The sequence below is a fragment of the Protobothrops mucrosquamatus genome, unplaced genomic scaffold, assembly GCF_001527695.2.
Source record: "Protobothrops mucrosquamatus isolate PMUCROS unplaced genomic scaffold, P.Mucros_1.0 scaffold_217, whole genome shotgun sequence".
NCBI classification, from domain to species: domain Eukaryota; kingdom Metazoa; phylum Chordata; class Lepidosauria; order Squamata; family Viperidae; genus Protobothrops; species Protobothrops mucrosquamatus.
The window spans coordinates 1,571,945-1,578,239 of record NW_015386293.1 but is presented as its reverse complement, the minus strand read 5'-3'; positions in this window follow the sequence as shown (position 1 = coordinate 1,578,239).

Sequence of the window (6,295 nt, the reverse complement as noted above, 5' to 3'; positions counted from 1 at the left end):
TCCAGCAAGCGGGACTGGCCTAGGGGATTTTATAGGGGTTTTAATTACTTTTAAATTTGACATTCTCAAATATTTCATTTTAATCAAATTTTAACTAGGTGTAATATGTTAGCTTTTTATCATTTGTCAGCCGCCCTGAGTCCGAAAGGAGAAGGGCGGGATATAAATACAATTAATAAATAAATAAATAAATAAAAATCTATTAGATTAACATCTGCTATAGTTTCAAACATTTTTTTACCTTTGTTGACCTATTGGCAATTGTCTGCATTATTTTTTTCCCCACAGTGTAAGATATACTTACATATGCATAGTTACTCTTTCACATGCAAGATTTTCTTGTATGATGAAGTATACAGACTACATTTTGACTCAGTGTATATAATAATGAATCCTACACAAAAGCCATAGAAATTATGATATTTTTAAGTTTAATGACTTTCTTTGAATTGTTTCTGGTTAGCAAAATGTAAAATCAAGTAAACAAATATTTTATTATTTACATAAGCCAATTGTGACATTAGGCAGCTTACAAATAAAAGAAAAATGATACATATAAATAGAGAGCATAGCCTATTGAAAGAATAAACACCCAGTTTTAAACCACTTAACAGTATTATAGTTATACTAAAAACATGTATTACTTACAAATGGAGTTGTGCACCAAAACTAATTCACAAGTTTTGTTTTCATACATTTATTTTATAATTTATTTGGGAGAATTTCTTTTAAAAAAATAAATAAATAAAGATGATTCCATTAAGAAACTGAAACCAGATCAGTCCATAAATCAAAAAGGAAGTCTTAGTAATATATTTCACCAAAGCTTCAGCACTAGAGCCATTAAGTAAGGTTTTTTTAATCAAAGAGGTGTTATTAAACCATGTATCTGAACTAAATGTGACTGTCTTTGAAAGTCATTTCTGTTCCTAAGCCATTTTGTGATAGAACTTTACATGAAGAACTGTATAGCCTTGTAACTGTATGTATGTATGTATGTATGTATGTATGTATGTATGTATGTATGTATGTATGCATTTCATTATTTTTCATTATTTTTCATTATTTTTCATTATTTTTCATTATTTTTCATTATTTTTAGGGAGTTCTTATAGCAAAATACTGAGGATTAATTTCCTTTACTGCACATAAAACCTCAAGGGCTTATCAGCCTGGGAATAAGGATTCATTAACCATGAGAGCCTGCTATACTCTCAAAGTCAGTGCTATCATAGCTAAATTAGACAAGACTCTTCAACTACAAGAAGCTTTCTTCAGTGGAAATAGAATTAATTGCTAAGGCTTTGCTTAAAAATAAAAAATGGTTATGCTTATAGAAACTGCCAGAGTTCTGTCTAGCCCAGAAGACTTGCTGGCAATTGAATTCTCCTGCAGGCAGGGATTTCAAAATCTGGGTTCAAGACCCCCTATAGTATAGAAGCTCACTTCATTACTTTAGACTAAATATTATCTTTAGTCAAATTGTATTGCCTATCTCATAAAAACATCTCACAAACCTCAGTCTGACAGCTCAGTATTTCAGTATAAACTAATGTATTTTGATTACATAACATTATGGGCTGAATTACTGATATATACAAGTAATATGATTCTGAGATTCCAAACATTTTTTTTAATAATTACCTATGTGATCTCCACATGCTGTAAACACTAATCTGAAGGAAAACAAATTATCTAAAAAAAACCATTTGGACTTTAAAATTAATTATACCATTCTAAATTTAAAATGTTATCTAATATATGTTTCCTTATTATAATTTATACAAAGGTTGAAATGACCGTATTAACAGTTGCAAAATTAATTATCAACTCAACCTATAAATTCTTGGTAAGAAATTTTAATTCAGAAAGCTATATTTGTAACATTTTACTGTTCATTCTTTACATTTTTTCCTTTAAATATGCAGCAAAGCGTAAATGAAATAAATCATAGAATAATAATTCACATAAACTAGTACTTGAGCCATAATTCAACCTTGGCAATTTTTATTATGTAGTTAGTAAATCAAAGTATTATTTATGATATGATTTCTACACCTCAGAAAGCTCATGATTATCTCACTAAGACAGATATCTGTTTGGCACTTATTCTATAGATATAAGCAGGAGGCTGTGATCAGTAAGTACAACAGCAGGGGATAGTTCAGTCTCTTTACAAATTAAGAAACAAAGTGAAGGTGGCCAGCCACTACAGATTTTAACAGTGTAGTAATACCAATTTCAACAGACGTTGCATTGCTCAATTACATCTATTAAAATTTAGTTTTCTTATTAACATAGATGTTGGATATGGAGTACAGTTAGATTGTGTTTAATTATTATAATTGAACCTAGAGACTAAGAGACTAAGATCAGATAAATCAGTTTTCTTTCTCAGCTTGGTCTGAAAGCTAGTGATAGACCAATGCTGATGACTGCCATTGAATCACAGAAGGCTTATTCATCTATAAGGAAAAAAATAAAACTTTCCTTATAGATGTACATATAGAAATACATTTTCTTACTTGCCTTCATTTCACAGGTAATACATTTATTTACCTTAGAAAGCATTTGCTTTGCCATATATATTTTTCTTCCAGCTCTTGAGCTCTTTGATGGTTTATTCTCAAATAAGCATGTAAAAGATTGGGACTTGGGCACTTTTCTTTCAGACCAATTTGCTCTTATTATTATGAATGAAAAGGGAAAAATGCCAAGATCAAAGGAATGTATGGAAATGACCAGAGTTTTCCTAATTTTCAGATCTCTTTTGTTGATTAGTAAACTTCTCTTTTATTCTCTATATATGTATTGAATGGAAGAGAAGTTTGCAAATAAATATAAATAAATAAATAAATAATCAGGGATGAGAAATGTGTTGCCTTCCAGATGGGGACTCTTTAACTAGCTGGAGCTGATGAGACTGGTAATTTAGTACATCAAGAGGATAACAGATACCTACTATATATATGTCCACATGGGGCGAGAGAAGGAAGTGATAACATCTTCAGAGTGGAAGTTCAAAAGGCAGAGCTTGCATTGTGATCTCCATCCCTGTTATATCTGCCCTATATCCATCCCTGTTATATCTGCCCTATATTAATAAGTCACATGAGTAAAAAGGTGGGTAGTATTCTCAGGTTATTTAATTCAAAAAAGGAGAAAATAAACAGTCATGCTTTATATAATTTCCAAGCACAAAAAAGACCCTTCATGATTATCCTCAGCATCTTTTGAAAATATTAGCATGGAAGAATTGCTCAGCTGGATAAAAATATTTGAAGAAATATTAATAGGAATATTGTATTGTGAAATATGCCACTCTGGAGTTCTTTCAGCTCCAAAGGCTAAAATTAAGTTTCAATAAAAGGGGTTAATTAATATTGTTCCTACTTCTATCATTTAGACAAAAAAACTTGTAGAACATTGGATTAATTACATACCAAGAAGACTGAGCTAAATAAACTACAATTCATCAATTTTAAACGCTTTTCTTTTTAAACACAATCTGTTCATGGAATATTTCAGAACAAAATGTTCATTTCCTGAATCACAGGTAGCTTTCAAAATAAAGTGAACTTGCACAGAATAAGCAGGTCCTAGCTATGACAGATCTTTAAGCTTTCATTACATTTTATATTTTAAAAATCAGGTAGTTCAAATGCTATTTTTACAATACAATTTGTGGGTGTTTTTGCATATTAAAAGGTAATATAATCTCTGGCAAGGCTCTGTCTACTAATAAAGGAGAATATTTGTAGCTCAAGGTTGAAATAAGGGATTCTTGGTGCTCCCTGAGCTTGGTTGTTTTCTTACAGATATTTCATTACCTTAACTAGGTAATATCATCGTGTTACCTAGTTTGGGTAATGAAAAATCTGCAAGAAAACAACCAAGCTCAGAGAATAACAAGGACCCCTCAAGATTCTGTCTATATCAGGGCCCGCGGTTTGGTTGCATCATGCAGAGGCCGCATCCATCCCAGCTCCAGCAATGCGAATAAAGTCACGATACGTCGTGACACGTCACGTAACACAGCGAGTTTGACACCCGTGGTCTATATGGTGTATGCAAATAATGAATTGAATTTTGTCTGGATTGCTTTATGTCTTTCTTGGGCTAGTCCTGATATCAGTCTTGCCAGACTAAACCTATATTGCCTTAACATAATGGATATACTCTGGAAGATTCTAGAAATAAACTAATCTTAATTTCTTCCTCTTTCTCATAGCTCCAGACTGTGTTGTCTCTTATCTCCCCCACTCCCTTGGAACATGCTTCCTCTTCCCTGGAAATCTACTGCAGTTCATCACATCATCTTCCCCTTTATAGATGTGTTCCATAACAGGTAGCAAAAGGCACCTGTTATGATATCAGTTCTGTCAAAACTAGCTGAATCATTTACACAAAATATATGAAACATCTGTGCTTGGTAGAAATGGAATAGAATCTTTAGCTTCAGCTTTAAGGTTCATGCTTGTATGATTGAACTTGCTCCCTTCAGAAAGTGGGTGGGCTTTTTTGTACAAGAGAGAGAAACCAGCCAGAGATGGAAGGCAAAGGAGAGGGGCTAGCAGACCCTACTTAGCTTCTAAAGGAACTTCTGGGATAAGGAGAAGAGTGTTGGGTGAAGATACTTAATAAACTTTGCATGCTGCATCACACAGCTTCCTTAGAAGGATAGTGTTGGATATTGGTGGAAGAATGGGAAAATATGTAGCTGAACTCACTGAAATGTATGTGATGTTGTGATTTAAAAATGAACTTTTATAAAATGATATACTGTTGGTACATGCCTCCAGAAAAATTATCTAGAATTATAAAGTTATTTCAAATGTATGTAGGAAATATGGAAACTAGGAAGGCTGTTTCTATCATGACTGGTGGATACAAAAAAGCCAAAAAATGTTGGGTTCAAATACAATCAAACAAAGAATTTTAAACATGTAATTGAAATAGTAAATATTCTTGTTGGAACTAATTGATAGATAAATAGAAAACAGTTGTGGAAGACTGTCTTTGTATAAGGTCACTGCTACAATTATTATATGCACAAAAATGGAAAGAATGAAATACCTACAATGGAGGAATGTCTGTTGAAGATGACAGAATTAGCAGAGATAGAAAAATTGAATTGTTTGTTTAGAAAAGGATAATTTTATTTATTTATTTATTTATTTATTTATTTATTTATTTATTTATTTATTTATTTATTTATTTATTTATGGGTTTTTTTATATCCCTCCTTTATATCCTCCTCCTCCATTTTCAATCATTATAATGTTTGGCCTTTGGTCAGTTGTTATTACCAATATATTTTTAAGAATAAGAATAATATTTGTGGATGAAAATATTGTGTCATTAGGTGACAGATGAACAAGATTAAAAAAAAATCTCCTCATGGCAGGTATAATTTGTCTCAAACCACCATTTAAAGTGATCTATTTAAAATAGGGAATAGTGAGTTTCTGTCCCCCACTAGCACACTTACTCTGTACTTTACTGTATACATTTTGGAGATCCTGATGAGCACAATAAAAGTTCTTATTTGCATGAGCAGATGAAAAGATCGATTTTGCTAGTGCTTTCCAAAGCATGAGATCATGGCTTCTTAGTAATTTGAATTATGAATTTTATTATCTTCTCTAGGTTCTTAATTGCACAACTAATGCACTTAGGTTTTTGTAAAAATATACAAAGCTTTTAATACATGTACTCAATTAGGCTTGGAAACATTACGACTTCAGAAAACGCTACCATCCTTTTTACCCATGGAATTAGCAAATTGACAGTTTGATTCAAGCTTGCAATTCTTTAATGCTGGCTCCTCTCACTTTAGAAAGTACATTTGAGAGTTATCATTTGAGAATGAAGCATTATGAATGGCCTATGCTTCTAGCATCCAGTACCTATACGAAGAACAGATAAATTAACTTTACATTATTGTTCTTGGCATGTCTCATGCCTTCAAAGACTTATGCAACAATTTATCAAAGGGGATGAAATATTAACCTGGCCAAACCATGGCATCTATGAAAATGAAGTGTGCATTTTTTTCACCTAAAATATGGATTGTACATTAAGCTGTACATTAGGCCTGCCATAAACAAATGACCTTTGTATCCCATCATCTTACATAATGTATCTCTGTTATACAAATACTGAGAAATTACACTGGCAGAAGAAATATGAACCAATTTGTTCCATTGGCATACTTAGATAATCATGTATTTTAACTGAGATGCTGACCTATTTTGTAAAGTTGTCACTAACTGTTTCCCACATTTTAAAAAAC